The sequence below is a fragment of the Pteropus medius genome, unplaced genomic scaffold (assembly GCF_902729225.1).
Source record: "Pteropus medius unplaced genomic scaffold, Ma_sr-lr_union100, whole genome shotgun sequence".
NCBI lineage: Eukaryota > Metazoa > Chordata > Mammalia > Chiroptera > Pteropodidae > Pteropus > Pteropus medius.
The window spans coordinates 2,532,632-2,556,636 of NW_024354498.1; the positions used below are offsets into that span (position 1 = coordinate 2,532,632).

The 24,005-nt window shown below is 39.5% G+C and overlaps 1 pseudogene; it reads right to left on the bottom strand.

Moving 5' to 3' along the window:
- Window positions 1–22,321: 22,321 nt before the first annotated feature.
- LOC120594342 (uncharacterized) lies at window positions 22,322–22,440 on the bottom strand (annotated as a pseudogene).
- Window positions 22,441–24,005: the final 1,565 nt, after the last annotated feature.

The following is a 24,005-nucleotide window of genomic DNA, read 5'->3' on the forward strand; positions in this document are numbered from 1 at the left end:
TCTTAATAAATTACTTGCGTATAAATCTTTGTCTCAAACTTTGCTTCTAGAACAGTGCTATCCCTAGGAATATAATACAAGCCACAAATATGAGCTATATATATGAGTTAAAATTTTCTAGTAGTCATATTAAAAAGGTAAAAAGAAACAGATGAAATTAATAATGTTTTATTTTATCTAATATATAAAAATGATCATTTCAATGGAATTAAAAGTCATTAATGAGATATTTTACATTCTTTATTCATATTGCATCTTTGAAATCAGGTGTGTATCTAGCCATATTTCAAGTATTCATTAGTTACATGTGACTGGTGGCTACCACACAAATCTGGAGTAACCAAACTAGGACATAAACTATATTTTACTTGACTGGTGCCCTATTGATAAATATTGACAATGTTTCCATTCCCCTTCCATTGTTTAATGAATATCCTTGGACCTATTATACCTACGTGATTATTTCTGTAAGATAAAATACTAAAAATTGGTTTGGTACATCAGATACTCTCTGGAAGGACAACTGTCCATTTCCTCTCACCCTTGGCAACACTAGGTCTTGTTAGTCTTTTTCATATTTGTAAATCTCATAATGTGAGTTTTGACTTTAATTGTTTCTTTACCTTTGGCAAACCTAGAGACAATTTTCCTTTTATTTCTCCTTTCTCATTAACCTTGAAGACAGTGGATAAATAGGAAATTCTTACTGCTGTTCTCATCTCAGGCATAGAAGGGTCCTGCACACGTAAATATTTAATATTACAGCACGCAAAATAAATTTCTATACTGCACCCTCAGCTTCTATTAAATTAAATTAGGGAATAATCTAAAAATGGTCTTGTGAGACTTTTTATGTGATTCTTCCAACCCAGCACACCTGTCAACGCCCGATTGTCAAAAGGGGAATAAGGAAACTAGAGGCAGTTACAGTTTAACAAAAATTGAGGCCACAGTAACAACAACATCTGCTGTGTAATAACAAAGTAGCTTACAGACATTTCAATTTCATGGACTGCTTGCTGATATTACCTGTTCTGGAAGGTAATATGTCTAAAGGTCCATATGGATATTGATTTTTAAATAAGGAAGATAGCCAAATAAATTTAATATAGCTTGTGAAACAATCTCGTGGGCTCTAAGTTGTTTATGAGTCATTTTGCAGTAAAAGTGAAGTCATTTATCATGACTCAGAATTGATGGTTTCTGAGGCCCAGTGTTGAATAGAAACACTCCATTCCTGATATAAAGGTTGTCATTCTCCCAGATGCTCAAGACTGTGGGTATGTCCAAATATTTAACTCTTCTATTGTGAACAATTATATCCACTGGGTCAATGTGTCTTATTATTTGGGAAATATGTACCTATTTCATCTTTCCAGGACCACATATAGGATATAGTTCTTAAAAATAGATGTTCCACAGCATTAAGATTAAGAATCTTCTTTTCACTCTACATTCCTGTCCTAAAAAATGTATAGGTTAAAAATATTTCTTGAATGCTATGTGATTCTAAAATTTGGGGTTTTGAACAAAGGCTTTTATGATTCTGTAGTACATTCTTTTTTGCTACTCTTATGTACTTCTAGCTCACGTGTGTGATATAGGGGCCTGGTCTTCTGTTAGAGTGAAAATAAAGACAAGCCCTTAGAAATAAGCCCTTAAATGTTAAGAGAATAACAATGTGTCCCTCTCTATGCCATTATCTGCTACCCAAAGCATTTGGCTACAAAGTTAAAGAAAAAAAGCAAGAAGCCATGAATTAATTGTTTTAATGCAGCACAAGCTAAAGGCTCATTTAAAACATCTAACACGAAATGTCTATGTTAATTTATATCATCATAAACATGGCACGAAGTATATCACTTCAACTGGCAACAGATTTTCCTTCATTCAAGTTATGGATGATGTCATGGTCTACTAGGATTACTAGGATCGTGTCTTACTCATATCCCATTTTTCATCCACAAGGAAGTCATAATTGTGTTTAACCCCAAAGAGTCTCATTTTGAAAGTCTATTTCGTGGGCCTACTCCTATACCAAGAATTGTATCAGACAGAGAACTGTCAGAAAATGGAAACTGTGCTAGATATTTCTACTTTTTGTTAGATGCTTCCTTCTGCATCTTCACTAGATTTCCCAGTTTCCGCAACTTAATTTCCTTCTGATATAGTCAACTCTTGAAGTCAAATTCTCAATGCTCTCAGCACATAAGGATAGTGATCTTGCCACCATCACTTTAAAACCACTAAGTCCTTGATTGAGATAAGGAGATGGATAGGCAGGTAAAGAAACCAGTTAGTAAACAAAGATGCAACAATAATTGTAGTAAACTTGAAAAGAGCTCAGTTAAATGAATTTGTGAAAATGTTGCAGTTTGATGGCTCATTGTTTTTCATGAGATTTTATATTGATTTATACAGAACTCACTACAAACATTATAAAAGTTCCACAATTGGCCACTGAAAGCTGTGTACGATTTCACAAGAGAAGTGGGAAAAGTACTTTCTGCAAGGTATTGGGAGGATAACTAAAGCAAAGGCATGAAAATTTATTTATTCTTTCCATAAATATATTGAGTACCAACTAGGTATCACTGACATTGTGTTAGGCAATTGAGATACCTCTATAAGAAAGACAAACATGACTCTCTGCTTCATTTGCTTATACTGAGTAATACATCAAAATTTAGCAGCTTAAAGTAACCATTTTATTATGCTCATGGATTCTGTGGGTCAGGGATTCTGATAAGAGTGAAGCAGAGGTAGCTTGTCTTTGCTTCATGATATCTGGGAACTCAGCTGGGCAGTCTCAATGGCTGGGAGCAAATTGATGGCTAAGATTGGAATCATCAAAAACATTTTTGCTCATATGTCTGCCATCTGGCTGGAAAGATATGAAGACTAGAACTGCCAACCGGAACACCTATTATGTGGCCTTTCCATGTGGCTTGGCTTCTTTATAGCACAGGAGCCTCAGAATAGTTGGACTTTTTACATGGTGCCTTAGGATTCAAAGTAAAGCTTTCCAGTGAACAAGGAGGAAGTTGCATTGCCTTTTCTGACTTAGCCTAGAAGTCACTCAGTGTCACTTCTGAAGTACTCTACTGGCCAAAGCAACCATAGGCCTGCTCCCATTGAAAGGGAGAGAAATTAAACTTCACCTCTTGATGGGGAAGTCAGAAGGACACATTGTAGAAAACCATGTGGGATAGGAGATATTATTGCAAACATCTTTGGAAAATATAATATACCATAGACTCATCCTCACAGAGTTAGAACTATTGGAGAATTCATTTATTAATAAAATAATAAGACAAATGAGTTGACTGGGTGTTAAGAAAGAAAATAGTGTGGTTATAAAAGTGCAAATAACAGAATATGACCCAAAATAAAGATTGTGCATATTTTTCCTGAGGAACCAACCCTTGAATGACTATTTAAATGATAAGTAGGAATTAATGCAACAAGGGGTTTAGAGATTGGATGGAGCAAAAAGAGTATTTCAAATGAAGATAACATATGCAAAGATCCTGTGGCAGAAGTGACTGTGGTGTGTACAAAGTACTTGAAAGGAAGACTCAGGTAGCTGAAGCCCAATGGAGAGAATATAAGATGAGATGGGGCTAGAAAACAAGAGGAAGGAAAAATACCAGATATATAAGTCATGTAAAGGAGTTTGGTTTTTTATCCTACAAACAGTGGTGACCTACTGGAATATTTTAATAAAGGGGGTAACAAGGTCAGATTTAGCTTTAAAAATGATCATTCTGCTTTAAATATGGAGAATAAATTGAAAGGGTGTGGTGGTTCAGAAAAGAAGCAGAAAGACCAGTTAGAAAACTGTTACCATGATCCAGGCAAGATGACAGCAGTTTGGACTAGGTTGGTTGCAGGGTAAATGAAGAGAAATGAAATAATTCAATGGATATTAAAAGGTCAAATTCATAAAATATGAAAGAACATAGCAAGAAGCCATTTGATCTTGGTCATGTTGAGTTTAAGAGGCTTTTGAACATCCAGTGGAGATGTTGAGTAGGCAACTGGATGCTCAGAGGAGGCATCTGATTTGGAGATGTAAATTTAGAAGTTAATCAGCTTAGGGTTACTGAAATCATGGGCATGGAGCACATCAAACCCATCATCTAGTTGAAACATATTGGAAACCTGAAAATTTTCACCCATTCAGATACATGGAACTCTGTAGGCCAGCAGAGCCCAGTTGGAAAGTCTGATCTAGCTCAATCTTCTCATTTTGCAGATGAACAAACAAATTTAGAGACAGTAGTAGCTGAGAAAAAACTTGAACCTAGGACTCCTGACTGCTGCCTCATCCATTCCTTGCTCTACATACCCAGAGAATTACTGAAAGCTTATCTTTTGTTAACCTGTAGTAGAAAAAAAGCTTGGTTACCTTGTCTATCTGAAACTCCGTAGAAAGAAATGGATATTCTCTACAATCTTATTAAAATAGTTATAGAAACTATACTTACAAGATCAACCTAGAAAGAGAAGTCTTTCATAATATATTGCAGAACAATGGTCAGACAAACTTCACTTTAATTTTCAGAGACATGAGATACTAAAGAAGTCATTTGCTCCCTTGGTAGTATCAAAGACTTCTCTTCCCATTCCCTGTATCTGAGACAGCGATGAATACTTTTCTGAATGTTTTAATTTCAATTATATCTTAACCAATAATGTCAATTTGAGATATCATTGACTCCCAGTATTACTTATTTTAAACAATCCTAATATTGACTGGATAAAACAGGCTTCCATTTCATAAATAGTGATTTGAAATGTTTTGTTGAGGAATGATGTTTTACCAAATGGCTTTGTATCTTTACAAAATAGGCTACAGTTGAATTCATTGCCAAGTTATCTTCAGCCTAGAATGTGTTCTCATATTACATCAAAGAGTGGATTGTTTCGGTGGTCCCCAAAGTTTGGTATGAGGATCATTCGTGATCCATGATGGTTCTTATAGTCCTATAGTATGGCTGTTCTATAACTTAACAATGACCATATTTTTATTTCCTTAGAAAATCCTTGGTTTCTTTAATGAATGATCATATACCAGCTACCCCCCTCCCCCAATCCTTGCACACACATAAAGGTCATGGCTAATTTGACAATTACTAAGCAACTGATCTTAGGGAAGCCAGTATAAATTGATTAGTATCATATGCCCAGGTGACCATACATCCCAATTGGCCCAGAACATCCCTGGTTTATACCTATTGTCCTGGCTTAATTATTAACAGTGCCTCTTTCACTCTCATATAAGTGTCCTGGATTTGATGATGCCTAACTATGCATCACTAATCTATTGTAATTAGCTCTGCTCAAAGATTGAGTATATTAGATTTTCACTCTCTACCATTTGAATTGAAAAATGAAATTAGACTCCTATGATTAACAGTGAAGCCTGGAACTGAAAATTCATGAAGTAGAGAGAAGTGGGAGGGTTATGATAGGCCATGAGTGAGTCAACATTATGAGTAATTCAAATTTATGAATAAATAGGAGCTCCAAAGTTGAAAAAAAGATCTGCAAAACAGAGATTGAGAAACGAGTTTGGAGGGGAAAGAAGAGACTCATAAAGAAAACCAGCATGTTTAATATAATGGCGGAACCTCATAGTGAATACTCATGAGATCCCAATACCAAACTCATTTGCCATGAGACTCATTCCAGTGCCAGTTCTCATATTCCTATGAGATCATTTCTCCCTTACTGGTAATTCTAGTTTAATGTTTCAGACCTTAGGACAAGAATTTCAGTGCAGGTAGTTTATTTGGGAAATGATCTCAGGAAGCACTAGTAGGAGAGTGGGGGCAGAGAAGAGATGGAAGCCAATACAAGCATGTTCATTAGCATATTACTGCTAAAGGCAACTGAGGCTCAGTCATGCTGGGGACCCCTGGAAGACAGCATAAAGGACAATTCAGTCACCCACCCAAGGGGAAAGGAAACATATTTATTCACTACTCTCAATCATTGGTGGGTAACTGCTCCCAGGGCTGTTAATTCCTTGCCATTTCTGGCCTGCCCCTTTAATGGGCTGGGTATGCTCCTGTGGCCGGAGGAAATTCTCAGGCAGATAATTTCATTTGTTTGGAGTAAGACAGGTACCAAAAAGATAGAGATGGGCATCAACAGAACCTGCTAAACGGATCGTGTTTCAAGTAGTCTGAATTTAGTGATTCTCTTTATTGCTATAAAAATCGACTAAGACAATCCCCAATCATTTATTTATTTCATTCTTGCATTCCCAAAATACTATCTGAGCAGCATCTGTCATACTATTAGATATTATGAGTTGGGATAATGGAAATAAACAATATAGAAAACTTTAGGAAGGGTATTTGACTCCATAATAACGGCCTCTGTCTTAATTTATAGTATATGTGAAAAATACTGATTTATTAGTATGAATCATAGTGATGTTGAAATTTCCTTCAAACATATCTCTATTCAGTGCTAATGAGAGCTATTTCCTTCCTTTTTTTAAAGAATAGAATGTTTTATTTCTTAAACACTCAGTGAAATATGTCTACATATAATACTACAAAATGGATTACCCTATATTATTGTTTGTAACTAAAAACAAATAAGACAAAAAATAGAGATTAGGTCCACAACATCAGTGGCTGATCCTCATCAGTTTAGCTGCAAACCCAACATTGAACTGTTAAATTCCACTCTTTGGGTTAGACGACATTTTTCCATCATTGAGGCCTGTCTTTATTCAGCCTTTCATTTTTCTTTAGCACACCTTAACAGATTTCCTGATCAATATAAAAGGAATACCACAGTCTATAACATTCACTGTTATAGAATCAACTGAACCATAGCACACTTTATTATATACAAATATTTTTTCCACCTACCCACCCTGCTATCTGCCAACCTGGCTTGGAAGAAATCTTAGCCATTAACAAGAGGTAGTTAGCTCTATCCATGAGCAAATAGGATGGTTTCTTGGTAATGTACTGGAGCCGGTGCTTTCAGAGCCAGTTTTGCTTAACTTTCCTCTACTCTGTGTTCAGTGACATTATGTTCGTAGCATAAAATTGACCATAGTGAGAATTGACCATGGAACTTGACCATGGGAATTGGCAAATACTATGAATCAGACCTCTTTTTTTTTTTTTAATGATGGCCAGTCGTTCAAAATCTACTAGCCTACTACTGCCATTTGTGCTGGGCTTGTAGGTGCCTTGAGAGTCCAAGCCAGGATCCGAGGCCGGCTGCTACTAGTGTGAGGCTTAGGGCTGCTCAGTAAGAGGTATGGGCATGCCAAGGACAGATGCTGCTCCTTTGGGTTTTGTAGGCCTTTGAGATTTTAGGAAAGTCTGCGACCAAGAGCCAAGATAGGCCATTTGTATGGAATAAACCACTGAAAGTGGCCTGAGTGAGCCCACAAGTTGGGAGGGGCAGGGTCTCAGGGAATCCTGGAGGAGGGACCTGTGTTATTCAGATCGGTGGACACTCAGATATGGTAGCCACCTGCATCTGTAGGCTGGGAGAGGGGAGGGCTCAACAAAGGAACAGTGGATACTTCCAGCACTTTTGTCCAAAAGAAAGCCGCCCCTCCAGCCCTCACCTTGAAGCCCGACAACTAAGTGTCTCCCCGTGTGTCCCTGGCACTCCTTGAGCAGCTGCCCCAGCGCTGGAGCTCAGAACGAGTGAGTCCATCAGCAAGTAAGACCAGTGCGGGCCCTTTAAGAGGAACGTCTGCAACTCCCACAGTCTCTGGCTCACTTAGCCACAATCTCCATTGGTTTTCACAGCCGGAAATTGTGGAGAAAAGTCTCGGTGCTGAAACTCTGGACTGGGGATCCCAGTGTGAGGCTGGGACCCCTCACTCCTCAGGTTGGGGAGGGAGCTCTGCAGTCAAGATAGCCCTCCCGATTCTGGATCATCACAAGCAGTTGTGGGACTGGGTCATTTCACATATCCGCCCTTCCTACCAGTTTGAGGTGACCTCTTATGTTCATCCCTAGTTGTAGGGCTTCTGTTCAGCCAGACCTCAGGCGACTCTGCATGCTGGTTGCTCTGTAGTTTTGTTATAATTTGGTATCGTCGCTAGAGGAAGCATGAATAGCACCAACCTTCTATGCCATCTTGATCGGTTTCCTAATTTGTTTTAATGCTTTCTACTTCTTTGTTGAACTTCTCATTTTGTTCACATATTTTTCTAATTTTATTTAATTGTCCACTGTGTATTCTTGCCATTCACTGAATTTTTTAAGAAAATTATTCTGAATTCTTTGTTAGACAGTTCATACATCTCCTTTTCTTTAGGGTTAGTCATTGGAGTTTATTAGTTTCCTTTGGTGGTATCATGTTTCCTTGTGGCTTTGCATTGCTCTCTGCAGATTTGAAGAAGTAGGCACCTTTTCCAATCTTTAGAGACTGGCTTTGGCAGGCAAAACCCTTCACCAGTCAGCCTGTTCAGAGATTCTGTGTGGGCTATCTGGTGGTGTCTGTGGTCAGGTTTGCTGCTGGAGTCCTTAGATGGGCAGGTCTGGGTCCTGGATCAGCAGATGAGGGGCCTGGAGCTAGATTTACTGGGTGAGCTTCACATTTGAATCTGCAGTGATGGGCCTGAGGCCTGGGTCTGTGTAGGCATACCTGGATCTTGGGTCTACAAGGTCCAACCAGGCACCAGGACCACTGAGGCAGGCCTAGTTCTTGGTGCCTGAGGACCAGTTTGGTACTGGGATGATCCAGGAGCCTGGTTTCCTGGTAACTGGCCTAGAAGCTGGGCCCATGGGGATCAGCTGGAAACCTCGGTCCACAGGAGCTGTTCTAGGCTCTAGGTCTGAGGAAGCCAATCTTGTGCTGGGGTGGGATGAAAGCCTGGGTCCATGGTAATTGGCCTGATGCTGAGCCCAGCTGGAAGACTGGATTTGTAGATGATCACCTGGAGCTTGGGTTTTGGGAGCCTGATTGGGAGCCTGGGGCCAACCCATGGCCTTGGGAGCCGGCTGATGCTGGGATGTCCTAAGAGTTTGGCTTCATGGGAGCTCTCTGGAAGCATAATACCATTGGAGGTGGCTTGTGCTAAGGTAGACTGGGAGCCTGGGTTTGTGGGAGCCCCCTGGGAGCCTGGTGTCACAGGAGCCACCTGGGGCTGCTAGAGCCAGTAGGCACTTTGGTGGGTCAAGTTCATTGGAGTTCACTGGGAGCCACGTCCTACTACCCAAATGGGCTTATTGCTGGGGCAGGCTGGCACTGGCACCCATGGTGAGATGAAGTTGGGCACTCACCCATGTAGAGAGTTTCTCTCTCCACGCTGGGCTGCCTAGGCTTAAGGGAAGGATGACGGAGTGATGTGAATCTACCTTTCCTTCTCACCTCAATGCATCTTTTATTTCTTCTATGCTTCCCTCAAATGCTGTAATCCTTCACCTGGGATCCTTAGTTGTGAAGGTATTTTTGAGTACAGATAGTTGTTCAAATTGATATTTCTGGGAGGGGATGAGCACTAGAAATTGTTATACTACCATTTTGCTGACATCGCCCTCCTCTCTCTGAGAGTCATTTTCAAAGATTCAGCATATCATAGAATCATGGAGTTGAAAAAGCCCTTAGATATTACCTAATGCAGCCTCTTCCTAGGACAAAATTTGCTCTACATCAATAGATATACCCTTTTTGGCTTTAAGTAGCTAAAAATATTTCAGTGGAGTATTCTTTTCTGAGCAGGAGATAAGATGGAATTTATAGTATCATCTTTGGATGAGATTTATGAAATTTCCAGTCAAACTGTTAAAATACATTAATATGTCCATCTAATTTTGATCTTTTTTTCCCCAACACAGTTTATTTTCACCTAAATCAGAAAATAACATGAATGTGGACATAAATAAGATTTAAATAAGATAAGTAGCCACTCACCTTCTGAGTAGGATGGATAGAGTCTGTTATTAAAATAATGGAACATAACTTAGGAATAATTAACCATTTTAAATCAAACCTTTCCTTAGAATTAATTTTGCTACATGATGAGCTAACAGCCACAATCATTTAAAAATATTCAGAGCCATTTTACAAACATAACAATAAAATATGCTTGCAGTGGGTGTTTATAAGCTAAAGCAGTTCCAATAAGTGATTAGGCTTTTCTAGTAAAACTTTTTTTTTTTTTTTGGCCAAACCCAAGCTGTTGGGTTTTCTTTCCACAGGTGTTTTCTGGAGATACGCCGCTTCTTGTGGTAAAATATACATAATAAAAAATTTACCATTTTAATCTGTTTACCATTTTAATCTGTTTTTGCTTTTTATACTGAACAATTTTTTATTTTTTTTAATTTTTGCTTTTCAATTAGAGTTTGCACTCAATATTATTTTATATTAGTTTCAGGTGTACAGCATAGTGGTTAGACATTTATATAATTTACAAAGTGACCCCCCTGATTAGTGTAGTACCCACCTGGTGGTGCTATACATAGTTAATACAATATTATTGACTATATTCCCTATAGTAACTATAGGGAATAATATTATTGACTATATTCCCCGTGACTATTTTGTAATTGCTAATTTGTACTTCTTAATCCCTTCACTATTTTCACCTGGACCCCAGTTCCCCTTTAAATCTGGCAGTTAGCACTTTGTTCTCTGTATCTGTGAGTCTGTTTTCAATTTGTTTGTTCACTTATTTTGTTCCTTAGATTCCACATATAAGTGAAATCATATGGTATTTGTCTTTCTCTGTCTGACATACTTCACTTAGCATAATATCCTCTAGGTCCATCCATGTTCAGTGTTGCAAATGTTGCTTCCATACCTTGGCTATTGTAAATAGCGCTGCAGTAAATATAGGAGTGCGTATATCTTTTCAAATTAGTGTTTTCATTTTCTTTGGGCAAATATCCAGAAGTGGAATTGCTGGGTCATAAGGTAGTTCTAGTTTTAACTTTTTGAGGAACCTCCAAACTGTTTTCCAGAGTGGCTGTACCAATTTGCAATGCCGCCAACAGTGTACAGAGATTCCCTTTTCTCCACCTCCTTGCCAGCACTTGTTTATTCATTGATAGCCATTCTGACAAGTGTGAGGTGATAGCTCACTGTGGTTTTAAGTTGCATTTCTCCGATGATTAGTGGCCTTGAGCATCTTTTCATATGTCTATTGGCCATCTGAATGTCCTCTTTGGAGAAAAGGCTATTCGGTTCTTTGCCCATTTTTTAATTGAATTGTTTGTTTTTTGGTATTGAGTTGTATGAGTACTCTATAAATTTTGGATATTAACTCCTTATCAGATGTATCATTGGCAAATATCTTCTCCCATTCAGTAGGTTGTCTTTTTGTTGTGTCGATGGTTTCCTTTGCTGTGCAAAAACTTTTTAGTTTGATGTAGTCCTATTTGTTTATTTTTCTTTTGTTCCCTTACCCAAGGAGATAGATCAGAAAAAAAAATATTACTAAGAGCAATGTCAGAGAGTTTGCTGCTTCTGTTTTCTTCTAGGAGTTTTAGGGTTTTAGGCTTTACATGTAAGTCTTTAATCCATTTTGAGCTTATTCTTGTATAAGGTGTAAGAAGATGGTCTAGTTTCAGTGTTTTGCATGTATCTGTCCAGTATCTCAACACCATTTATTGAATAGACTATCTTTTCTTCACTGTATATTTTTGCCACCTTTGTCATAGATTAAATAACCATATAGGTAGGGATTTATTTCTGAGCTCTCTGTTCTGATATATGGGATATATGTGTCTGTTTTTATGCCAGTACCATGCTGTTTTGATTACGATAGCCTTGTAGTATAGTTTGATATCAGCACGATACCTCCCACTTTGTTCTTCTTTCGCAAGATTACTGTGACTATTCATGGTTTTTTGTGGTGCTATGTAAATTTTAGGATTATTTGTTCTAGTTCTGTGAAGAATGCCATTGGTATTTTAATAAGAATTGCACTGAATCTATAGATTGCTTTGGGTAGTATGAGCATTTTAACAATGTTAATTCTTCCTTCCCCTGAGCACAGTATATGTTTTCATTTATTTGTATCTTCTATTTCTTTCTTCAGGGTCTTATAATTTTCCAAGTACATGTCTTATACCTCCGTGGTTAAATTTATCCCTAGGTATTTTTTCTTGATGCAATTGTTAATGGGGTTGTTTTCCTAATTTGGAAGAGTTAATATTGTTAAAATATCCATGCTCCTCAAACCCATTGATAGATCAATGCAATCCCTATCAAGATTCCAGTGGCATTTTCCCGAGATTTGTTCAAGAAATACTGTGGCTATTACTGGGGCTGGTTTGCCTGCCACCAAAAGTGTCTCTGGAGATGCAAGAGTGGAGGTCTGTTGATTGCTACCATGGGACCCTCCTGCTGAGTGAATTGGGTGGGGCTGTCTCAGGGAATCATCTGGGTGGAGTGAGCAGATCTCACCAGGCCATAGCAGATGGAGATTTAGTTTTGGCCATGTGTGGGGAGGGTTCAACAGAAGCAAAAAGGCGCTCACCTGCAAGCTGTGCAGGAGGAGGGCCCAACAAAAAGAGTGGCAGCTGTCCTTCCAGCCCTCACTGAAGCCACCCAACTCAGTTTTTTCCTATATGTCTCTGGCACCTCCTAAGCTGCTGTCCCTCCGTCAGAGGCTAGAGTAAGTGCTTGGAAGTGAGTGAATCTGTGTGCTGTCCCTTTAAGGAGGTGTCTGGATTTCCAGCTGCCCTCCGTCTCACCTGGACTGCTGGAATCCCCACTGATTTTCACAGCCAGATTTTATGGGGACTCCTCTTCTCGGCACTGGAACTCTGGGCTGGGGAGCTTTAATGTGGGGCTGGGACCCCTCACTCCTCCTGGGGCGAGGTGCTCCACAGCTGAGATTCCGCCCCCCATGCTCGACCACTACACTTTGTTGGGGGTGGGGGGACCAGCCCATTTTGTGTCCCCACCCTTCTTACCAGTCTCCTTTTTATATCCCCAGTTATAGGAGTTCTGCTCAGCTAGTCTTCAGATCATTCTCAAGGTTGACTGGTTCTTAATTTAGCTGCAATTTTAATGTGGTCATGGAAGGAGGCATGCACAGTGTTTACCTACCCCACCATCATGACCGGAACTCCGCATCTTAACTATTTTTAAATGTATACTTCAGTGACACCAAGTACATTCACGTTGTTGTACAACTATCAACACCATCCAACTCCAGAACTTTTTTCTTCTTCCAAAACTAAATCTATACCCATTAAACAATAAATTCCTATTCCCCTTTACCCCCAGCTCCTGGCAACCAGCATTCTACATTCTATTTGACTGTTCTAGGTTTAAGTGGAATCATATAGTGTTTGTCTTTTGTGACTGATTTATTTGAAAATGTGCTTCTTAACTATTTTTTCTAAATTCATTAAACTCAGTTCAGGATGGCAAGTACTGCTGTTTTCCACTGAACTTAAGCTCTGGTGAAAATGCATGTATATCTAATGCATAGTAGGCTCACTGATGGTTAGAAAATAACACCACATCTCTCAGCTGGCAAAAAAAAAAAAAAAACATTTCATTGTCCTTGCAGGAAGATTCACAGAAGGCCCATCCAGGTGCTTTATATAAAAATAACAGTTCCCTCCAGCTACCTAACCTAGATTTTAAGTTATGTAAAAGTAGTTATTTGGAAGGAAAATGCTGAATAAACGCATTCTGGGGTGTAGCATTGTAGTTACACTGGTGTTTGTTTGTTTGTTTAGGGGTATGTCCCCTAGGAGAAAATTTTGATTGATTTCTGCCAAAATAACCCATTCCATTCCCCTGCCAATCACTGGTTTGGAGGGAGGTGAGAGCCCCAGGTGTGGCCAGTGAAGGAAGATCAGCCAGATTGTTTCTAAGAAAGGGTGGCTTGTTCTTAAAAAAGATTCATTTGAGAAGTATCAGTCCTTTTCCTTTTCCAGGACATTTTCACACCTGCATGTGATGGCATCTTGTGATTGTGAGGAATGCTAGGGTGACATATAAAGCCACCATGCTGAGGATGGCAGAGCAGAAAGAGAGAACCCTTGGAGACTTGATGGTTTTAGTGAGTCACTGCATTAACTAACCCTTGAACAGCCCTACCTCAGGACTTTGGGTCATATGAGATATCAGTATTTCCTTGTTGTTTAAGCCAGTTGAGATAGAATTGTCTTTTACTTGCAGATACTTAACTGATAAAGGTAGATTGGGTAATGCCACTGGGTGGTTTCCCTTGGAAGCAAGTTCTGAGATGAAATTTACTTTGAGGAGGTTTCTTAAGCAGTGTCTGTGGAAGGGAAAAGAAGCAGAACTGGGCAGACAAAGAGTAGCTGGGAGGTAGGCAATGACAGCCATGTGTGACTTCATGGAGAGGTACTTGTTGGCCTTAGATTGCCAGGCCTTTATACTATACCTCATCTCCATTAGTCATTGGAATGCATCCCCCTTCAGAAGGTCAGGATCTGGGGCCTAGCGGCTCTCAGTAGCTAAGGCAACCCCTGAAGGGGCAATTGAAAGCTGCCTGTGGATAGCACTCTCAGCATTTGGAGCAAGAAGTTTTTCATTGAAGGGGGATCTGGATAGTGCATGAGAGTCCCCACCAGACATGATTACTGGGATGATTCAAAGAAGAAATATTTGTCCCAGGCCCAGAAAAAATATCCCTGAGACACACTAGACTTGCCTAACTTCTGGTGGGCTGTGGCTTATGCTAGTGATAGCAGTCATGTATTTTCACTATATCTAACTTTCTTTTGTTTGACTGCAAAAGGCTAATAATTGAATTGTCCATAGGCATCTATACATTACAACTAAGTTATTGTCCATTTGGATTTATTTTATTTTTCATTAAGCTTATCAGGGTAACATTGGTTAATACAATTATATAATTGTCAGGTGTACATTATCATTTGACATCTGTTTATTCTATTGTGTGTTTACCACCTAAAGTCCAGTTTTCTTCAGCTACCATATATTTGATCCCCTTTACCCACTTCACCCTCTCCCTAAACCCTATATTTGACCCCCTTTACCCTGTCTACCTCCTCCCTCCACTAGTAACCAAAAGATATCTGCACACTGATGTTCATAGCAGCATTACTCACAGTGGCCAGGACATGAAAGCAACCGAGGTGTCCTACGGTAGATGATTGGCTAAAGAAGCAGTGGTACATATATACAATGGAATATAACTCAGCCATAAGAGATGAAATACTGCCATTTGCAACAACATGGATGGATCTCTAGATAATCATGCTGAGATAAGCCAGACAAAAAAAGTTGAAAATCACATGATATCACTTATATGTGGGTTATAAACGTCCATTTGGATTTAATGCAATCAAATCAGTTTGATGTTTACTAAATGACCAATGAACCTTGTTTGACTTCCTTTCCAGCCAGCCCCCCTCTTGAAAGTCCTCTCTTGGCTTGCCGCCCACCTCTGACACCTCTGTCTTGGTCTGTATGTCACCTCTTTTTCCTCTTGATTTCTAGTCACAGGTGCTCTGTGAGGCACCATCCTTGGCCCCAACTTGATTCTCTCGTCAGTGTTTCACTTATTGAGCATACTCTGCCAGTGACTCTCACTCTCTTCCAAGCCTACCAAATTCTCAGGTGATTTCCAGCCCTGGCCTTTAAACCAAACATCAGCGCTTTATCTTCAAGGACCTCCTAGACATCTTTGCAAGTCCTAACCACTTCCAACTTAATACAGTCTAAAAATAACTCATCATTCACCATGAAACAAGCTCATCTTCTCAATTTCTTAGTTCTACTGATTCTATCAGTTCTCAGTTACCCTCATTCAAAATTTTCGACTCACATTTGGATGCTGGATGTGAGAGATAGAAGAGAGCTATTCATTTAACTAATATGACTGATTAGTCTTTAAAATCTCTTTCTGTATTTTTTTTTCTGGGCACTTGCTCTTATTTTGGTAATATTCTAAATATACCTCTGTGATAATGCTTGACATACTACATTCTAATTACTGTATTTGTTTTTCACTTTTTTTCCCTACTAGACTAAAACTTCCTTGAAAACAGAAACTGTATCATTCTCCTTTGGATTCCCAGTGTTTAAAGCATACTTACCATGTACTAAATACTGAATAAATGTTTTTGGAACAAATGAATGACTTATTCTAGTTCAAGACTTCAAGACTTCTGCATTGCATCCATGACCTCTTTGTAGTCTCTGTAAATGTTTTGGATGTCCTGCTTCACATTTTCTCTATCCTCCTATTTCAGCTGTAGCGCTACTGTACCTTATAGGATTAGACTACTGCCAACACATCCCACCTTGAACTGCTCCAAGCCTTACTGCCTCTGACTTTCTCTGAAGCTTTTGGAAACTGCTCATCACAAGGGAGTATGCAGCTTAGATGTGTAGGGAATGTTACTTCCCTGTAGGAATGGAACAACTTTTTCCTCTACCCTCTTAGTTTAGTAGCTGGGACCCTGCAGATTAAATTGACAAATGACATTAACAGGAGAAAAGACATACAAGTTTTATTTGATGTTTTACTTTTATATGGTATAGAGGTTTCACAGAAAATGAAGTCAAAACCCCAAAGAGGCAGTCAGATCTAGAGGCTTATACACCATTTTAACTAAGGGCAATAAATCTGTGGAGAAGTGACAAGACAAGAGAAAAGGGTTTTGAGTTTCTAGGGGCAGTAAATTGTGGGAAGGTAAATATATGGGGGAAACTAGTGGAAGATAAAGGTTATTTAGTAAGGTTTATTATGCAGATTCCTCTTGGTGTTGTCCCTGGGATGATAAGTCTAGAGTGGTCTCCAGTGATTGAGTAGTTCTGCCCTTCCTCTTATGAGGGAAGGGAGGGGAACAAACCTTCACAAACAGAAATTTATGTCCTGCTTTTAGGCAAATAGGGGATGGTAGAGAGTTTTTCTGTGTCTGTTGTTTTTCAAGAGTCTTCACTCCATAATACTAATGACAAAGTGGAATATATTGAGGTGGCATGTTCTGATCCCTTTCACCTTCCAGGGGCAACCCTTAATCAATAAAGGGCTGAGAGCTGGCGACTAAATGTCCTAGCCTCCCTCCTAGGAGACATTGTGTAGGCCTTTCATTGAAAACAGTGGAATCCAGCCCTCCCAGCCTACAGTAATGACTTATATTAGGGGTCCCCAACCCTGGGGTTGCAGACTGGTAGGGTCCTTGGCCTGTTAGGAACTGGGCTTCACAGCAGGAGGTGAGCGGCAGGCAAGAGAAGTGAAACTTCATCTGTTTTTTGTAGCCACTCCCCAGCACTAGCATCACCACCTCAGCTCCACCTCAGATCATCAGGCATCAGAATCTCATAGGAGCACCAGTCTGGTGCCAAAAAGGTTGGGGACCACTGCCTTACATAATGTACCATTAGAGTGGCTCTCACTTTCTTCCTCACCAATTTTCAGGGCCTCACCTCTCATATAAATTACTATCCCTAAATTCTTTCTTAGTCTCTGTTTTTAGGGGAACCCAAACCAGGATAGGCTCCTTGCTTCCACTCTTTCCTGATACCTGTAATAGTCACAAACCATTGCTTTCATACATCACTTGCTACCCTTCACAGAAATCCCTCAATTGTTAGGGCTGCCTGATTTTGTAAACAAAATACATCCTGTATTTTATTTGGCAATCCTACCAATTGCACTCTATCTTAAAAAATCCATTTAAACTCACATCTTGTCATTTATGAGTCTCCATAATTTGCCCCTCATTCTGCCAATATAATCTCTTCCACTTCCTCCAAATGCAAGCTCTCCTTTCCAACTAGAATTTGAGTGCAAGAGGACTTCATCATCATCATTATTATCATCATCATTATTGTAATTCCTTTGCTCCTCTGAAATATTTCACTGCTTTCAAAATACTTGCACGTACATTGTCTTATTTCTCTCAACACCTCTGTGATATAGCCTGGACAGAAATTTTAATTTAAAATTTAAAATTTGTGAAAACTTAACAAGAGGTGTGGACTTGCCTAAGGTCAGCGGGTGGGTATTGGAGAAGGGAGCTCAAACCCAGGATATAGATCTCCAAGACAAGGGTTCCATCCACAATATCAGGTCATTTCCTATTCATATTCTTTCATTTTATACAGTAGAAAACTAAGGCACCTAAAATTTAAATGAGTGAAACACAGGACCGTCATAGCTCTCCACTATTTGTTTGATGGTCAGCAAGTCATTTACTATGGATGAGACTTCATTTCCTCATCTATAGTATGAAGCACTCAGAGTAGAAAACCTGAGTTTTATGTAGTTTCTAACTCTCTAGAGTTCATTCAGGCTCATGCAGCTAAATACGGTAGTCCCTCCTTATCGGCAGGGGATATGTTTCAAGATCTCCAGTGGTTGCCTGACACTACGGATAGTATCGAGCCCTACATATACTATGCCTTTTCCGATACATACTTATGATAAAGTTTAATTTATAAATTAGGCACAGTAAGAGACTAACAATAACTAATAATAAAATAGAAAAATTTTAACAGTATACTATAATAAAAGTTATGTGAATGTGACTCTCAAAATATTGTACTGTGCTCACCCTTTTTTTTCTTGTGATGATGTGAGATGATAAAATGCCTACATGATGGGACGAAGTTTGGGGCATGACATAGGCACTGTGACGTAGTGTTAGGCTACTATTGGCCTTCTGACAATACGTAGGAAGGAGGATCATGTGCTTTGGGTGATCCTGGATGATCAAGCCATGATGATGTCTATGGCTGGAGATAAGGAGCAGATGATATCAATGGTTCGGAACCTTCAGTAGTTGAAGGTTCCTCCCTCCCTGAAACGTTTTGGAAGAACAATGTAATCAGAAGTTTTTGTCTCTTTTAACTCATTAAAGTGTTGCTGCAGAGGTTGTAATCCTTCCTTGATCACACAGGTGACTTTAATGCCGCATTCCACGATTTTTGTAAAATAGGGTGACTTGAACACAAGCAATGTGATACCATGACAGACAACCTGATAACCTAGACAGCTACTAAGTGACTAATGGGTGGGTAGTGTACACAGTGTGGAGATGCTGAACAAAGGAATGATTCACATCCCAGATGGGATGGAGCGGATGGAGTGAGATTTCATCATGCTACTCAGAACGGCATGCAATTAAAAACTTATGAATTGTTTATTTTTGGAGTTTTTCCATTTAATATTTCCAGACTGTGGTTGATTACAGGTAACCGAAATGCAGAAAGTAAAGCTTCAGATGAGGAGGGAACACTGGCATTAAGAACTGAGAATAGAGCACAGCCCACTGAAAGCTTGTCAAAGATAGGGTCTCTTAAACAGCTTTGCCCTTCACATATTTTCCTACCATATCTGCGCTTAAATTTAAAAGTGGACAACTTGAGTGTTTTGTACTCTAATGGAAACCAGGATCTCTTAAACAGCTTCGCCCTTCACATATTTTCCTACCGTATCTGCACTTAAATTTAAAAGTGGGCAACTTGAGTGTTTTGTATTCTAATGGAAACCATATTAAATTAAGTTGTTGTTGGTTCTTGATTAATTTGGCTTTTTTTCCCTTTTGGGATAAAATCAATTCTCTATTCAGAGTTAAGCAAAGGAAATTATTTGAAAGTTTATTCATTATAAGTTGTACTTATTGAACGTATTTTTAAATAAATTTTTAAATATATTAATACCAAAGAACAGGGCCTATTTTCCTCCCCCCTGGCTAAATGTATGAACACTTTCTTAGAACATTAGAAGTACTTCTTGTATGGCAAAGAGAAGGAAATCCTATAACATAGTTTTGTTTCCAACATGAATTTGGCTATCACCATAAACTTACCTTTTTCTTCCTAACTTTTAATTTCAGGGGTGGTAGAAAAAGTGTGAAAAGTATGAGTTTAGATCCAGACACATATGAGGTTCAGTCGTAGTGCTACCACCTAGCTGTGTGACCTTGAGCAAGTTACTGAACCCCTGGGAACCTTAATTTCCTCTCCCTCATGAGGTTGTATTGAGGGTCAAATGAGATGATATGACAGTCCGTGGTGAAAGGAGAGAACTTGTGCACTGTGCCCAGTAGATGCATCATTAGTGTGTACTCATTCACTGGCATTGGTGATTAATGTTATTTCAATTACATGGTAAGCCTTCTATTGAAGAGAGTGGCTTTTCCTGGTTATTTTGGGTAAGTGTCATCCTTTGCTTGGTGTTGAAAGCCTCCTACCCTGTCATCATGCTCTCTCAGTTCTCTGGTATCCCTTCTTCTGGGTGCTGCGCTTGCAGCTTCCTTGGGCCTGGATACGCTCTCTGCTCACTGACATACATATACGTACTGCTAGGCTGACTCTTAGGGGGATCCTGTTATGATTCTCCCAGGGATTGGGGGTGCCCTTCTCTAGTGGACCTTTCCTCCCAAGGGCACCACCATTTTCCTTTCCTCTTTCCCTTGAAGATCAATGAAAATAACCAAGAAAAAATACCCACTGCACTATGAACAAACATGCCACTTCTCCCAGGAAAATAATATCATATTCCTATCTCTCCAAGAGTGTACTTTTTCAGTTTCATTTTATGACCAAGTATCTCACAGTCCCCCTCAACTCCTCTGACAACTTTCTACTCTAGATAAAGATCCATTCCTACATATAAGAATCAGAGTCATTCCTGACAGACACATCTAACCATCACCATGAGCTAAATGCCTCATCTTCCCTTTGGATCCAAATCTCTAAGTCAGAAGCACAGAATCCCAAGATGGGAGGGACTCTAAATTTCTAAAACTCTGATTTTCTAGTCCAAGATGGAATCTGTTTTATAATCTCTTTGCCAAGCGCTTATTCAACCCCTATCTGAACATATATGATTCCCTTCTCTAGTTACTCATGAGAGGCATTTGACTAATATTGTTTATTGCTTTTTAATGAGTGGACAGAACAAATAGGTTGCCCAAGGGCAGCTTCCTCTTGTACCAAGTGACTTACAGTGTTCTTTGTTCCAAGGTAATATAGCTTCCTTTGTTCTAAGATACCTGGAGAATGCTATCTTCCTATGACCCCCCCTTACACACAGGGAGTACTTGGCCTGTTTGTGAGTATACATGCACATACAAATACAAACAAAGGTGAACCTCCAAGAATACCATGAGCAAAACAAGAAATCTTTTGGGGAACAGCTTTGTACTTTTTTTTTTTAAAAGAACTTTACCTTAGGAAGTAAAAATGTAATTGAAACTAACTTATCTCTGTTCAGGCTTCTTGCAGTTATACCTAATAGAAAAGAAAATATGAGCCTATAAATTCTGTCGGTGTTTAAAAAATGAGAAAAAAGAGTGAACAAATCTTTTTTGAAAGTCAATCCCATTTCCTCTGATTGAGAAAATGATCCTTTTGGAAAAAAGTGAAAGTGAATGTGTTTTGTGTGGCCAGGGGCCATCACACATCAGATGATCATCTCATCAAAACCTAATTCTTTTTGAGAGAGAAAGCAAGCAGTGATAGCCCAGACACCTCCTTTTCCTTTCTAATGAATCAGCCTTACAAGCCTATGAATAATCAATTTCTACCACAGCATTTTTGAATCTGTAACTAAGACAGTGTGGTTAAAGATGTACAATGATTTTTTTTAATCATTCTTCAATTGTGGAATGAATTAACTAATGTCAATTAGTTATAAATGGACAAAGGCTATTGCTAAAACGGTGTCAGAAGGACATTGGAGAAAGCACACCCTAGTACAATTGTTTTTGAACTTTTTTTTTAAAAGCTAGGAATAGTATGTAGAATCCCAATATTTAAAATAGTTAAAAGAATGTCTGCTGGGGTAAAATTGGGTGGAGAAGGGTGAGTGAGACAAATAAGACGTGGACAGGGATAGAGATGAGCTCATGGCCTCTCTCTTCTCTTTTCCCACCTATTCCCAAGCCCATCAACAGTTTTGAACATCTTGAAAGCATATTTAGGATTCCTTGGAACATAATTTGAAAATTAATGGCAAAGCATAAAACAGATGGACTGTAGCAATTGATGAAGTCTTATTCTAATTCTAGCTCCAAAATATTAGCTGTATGAATCAGTGCAAATTACCAGTACTCTCTGAACTTATTCTGCATCTGTGGAATGGAGATTGGGCTAGGATTGGGGTAAATGAGATAGCACATATAGTCAAGTGGGTATGTCTGGCATATAATAGTTGCTCAATAAATAGCAGCTATTGCTATCCAGGGGAAACACTTAAAGTTTCAGACTTGCTCTGAAAGAGCCTCTGTGCTGGGGTTTTCTTTTTTTCTTTCTTTCTTTTTTTTTTTTTTTTTAGGTGAGGCAACCCTTGGTTGACCTCACAGATTGCAAGGACCTTGTCAGCTTACAATCCCTTATTTTCTATTTTTCACACCTACAGCATCTGGTCTTCCTAGGTGGTCTCCCATCCAAGTACTAACCAGGCCCGACCCTGCTTAGCTTCTGAGATCAGATGGGATCAAGCTGGTTCAGGGTGGCATGGCTGTAGACTGGGGTTTTCTGAAGAATTGCATTGTTCAAAACCGTGGTTTACTTTGGGTGTGGTGATGGCCAAGGGGACAACCTCTCCTTTAGGCGCTTTCAGGATCCCAGTCTTAACAACCCAAACCAAAAGAATATTTGGGGGCTTTTTCCTCTGCCGACTTGGGAATCTACCTAAACATGGAGGAAGAGAGAATAAATGACAGTGTTATTTGAGGAAAATGTGGATTGGGGTAAGAAGCTACTGCCAGGAAGTAGCTCTTGCCCCCAGGGGCAAGCCTTCCTTTGGGCTAAGGCATGAGCATCCCCCAGAAACAGCAGATCTGACAACTTCTGTGTTTGGAAGGAGCTTAGAAATCAGTTAGTTCTAACTCCTCATTTTTCTGTGCAATAAACAGGGAGTGGGAACAGGGGAGTTGGAAGAGTGTGGAAGTAGCTTCTGAAATGTAAATTCTTTTGAGTGCCTTGACCTATTAATTCATTAATCCCCTATTGTGAGATACTCTGGTGTAGAGAGGAAAAAGAACCATTGTCTGGTTTGGACCAGGTGGGCAATGAGGCAGCCAGGCCCAGTCTCAGGCCTTCTGCCTTGGGGAGCTGAAAATAAAAAGGGTTTCTGGGAAAAAGTGTCCCTCTAAAGCATTTTTTGTCATCTTTGTATTCTCAGTGTTGCTGAATGAGCAGAGCATGCTGAGGACCCTCAGCAAATGCAGTGGGCAGTTGACTGAGCTTCCTGCCTTCACACATCTCTTTCCCCTGAATTTGTTTCCTCCACTAGCTCTGAAGGTGCAGAAAGTAGCTGGACCTCATCAAAGTCACACCTTTGTCATCTGAGGCTGGAGGGATTAGGACCTGGTGGTTAAAAGATGGTAGGGAAGTTAAACAAGGTTCAGAAAGTTTGGGATATACCTCCAAAATGATAAATCTTCACCCCTCCCTTCTTTATGCTTTTCCCTGCACCCTCACTCCCAAAACAGGGCAGGGATGAGGTGGGCCAGGAGCATAGGATATGGAGTCTCATTCTTTTGTCAGGGAATGGTGGTACAGTTTAGGAGCTGAGTAGACTGTCACTCCAGAAAGTCTATTCCCTGAGAGAGTCACCTGGTATCAGAATTAACACCTACCTCAAGAAGGAAGGAACTTTTTAGTTGGGAAGGCCCCAACAAAATCAGAAGCTCAGTGGAGGTCCAAACCAGTTCCAGTGCTTTCCAACAGGGCTTTCTGGGATAATAGAAATGTTCTATTCTGTGCTGCCTAATACCATAGCTACTAGCTGCATGTGGCTGTCGAACCCCTGAACTGTTACTAGTAGGACTGAGGGGATAAATTTTTAATTTTATTTACTTTTAATAAATTAAAAATTTTAAATACCCACACATGGCTAGTGACTACTGTGTTGGATGCAGCTTAGGTACCTTTTCCTTCTCTCTCTCATCTTGTGTTTTCAATGATGACCACCCAAGATTTTATTACCTGTCAAGACAATATGATTGATTTTGATGATGTCATATTATGCCCTCTTGAAAAATTCTTTCCAGGAAATTAAAATTGCTAAAGAAAAGTTTATTCATCTT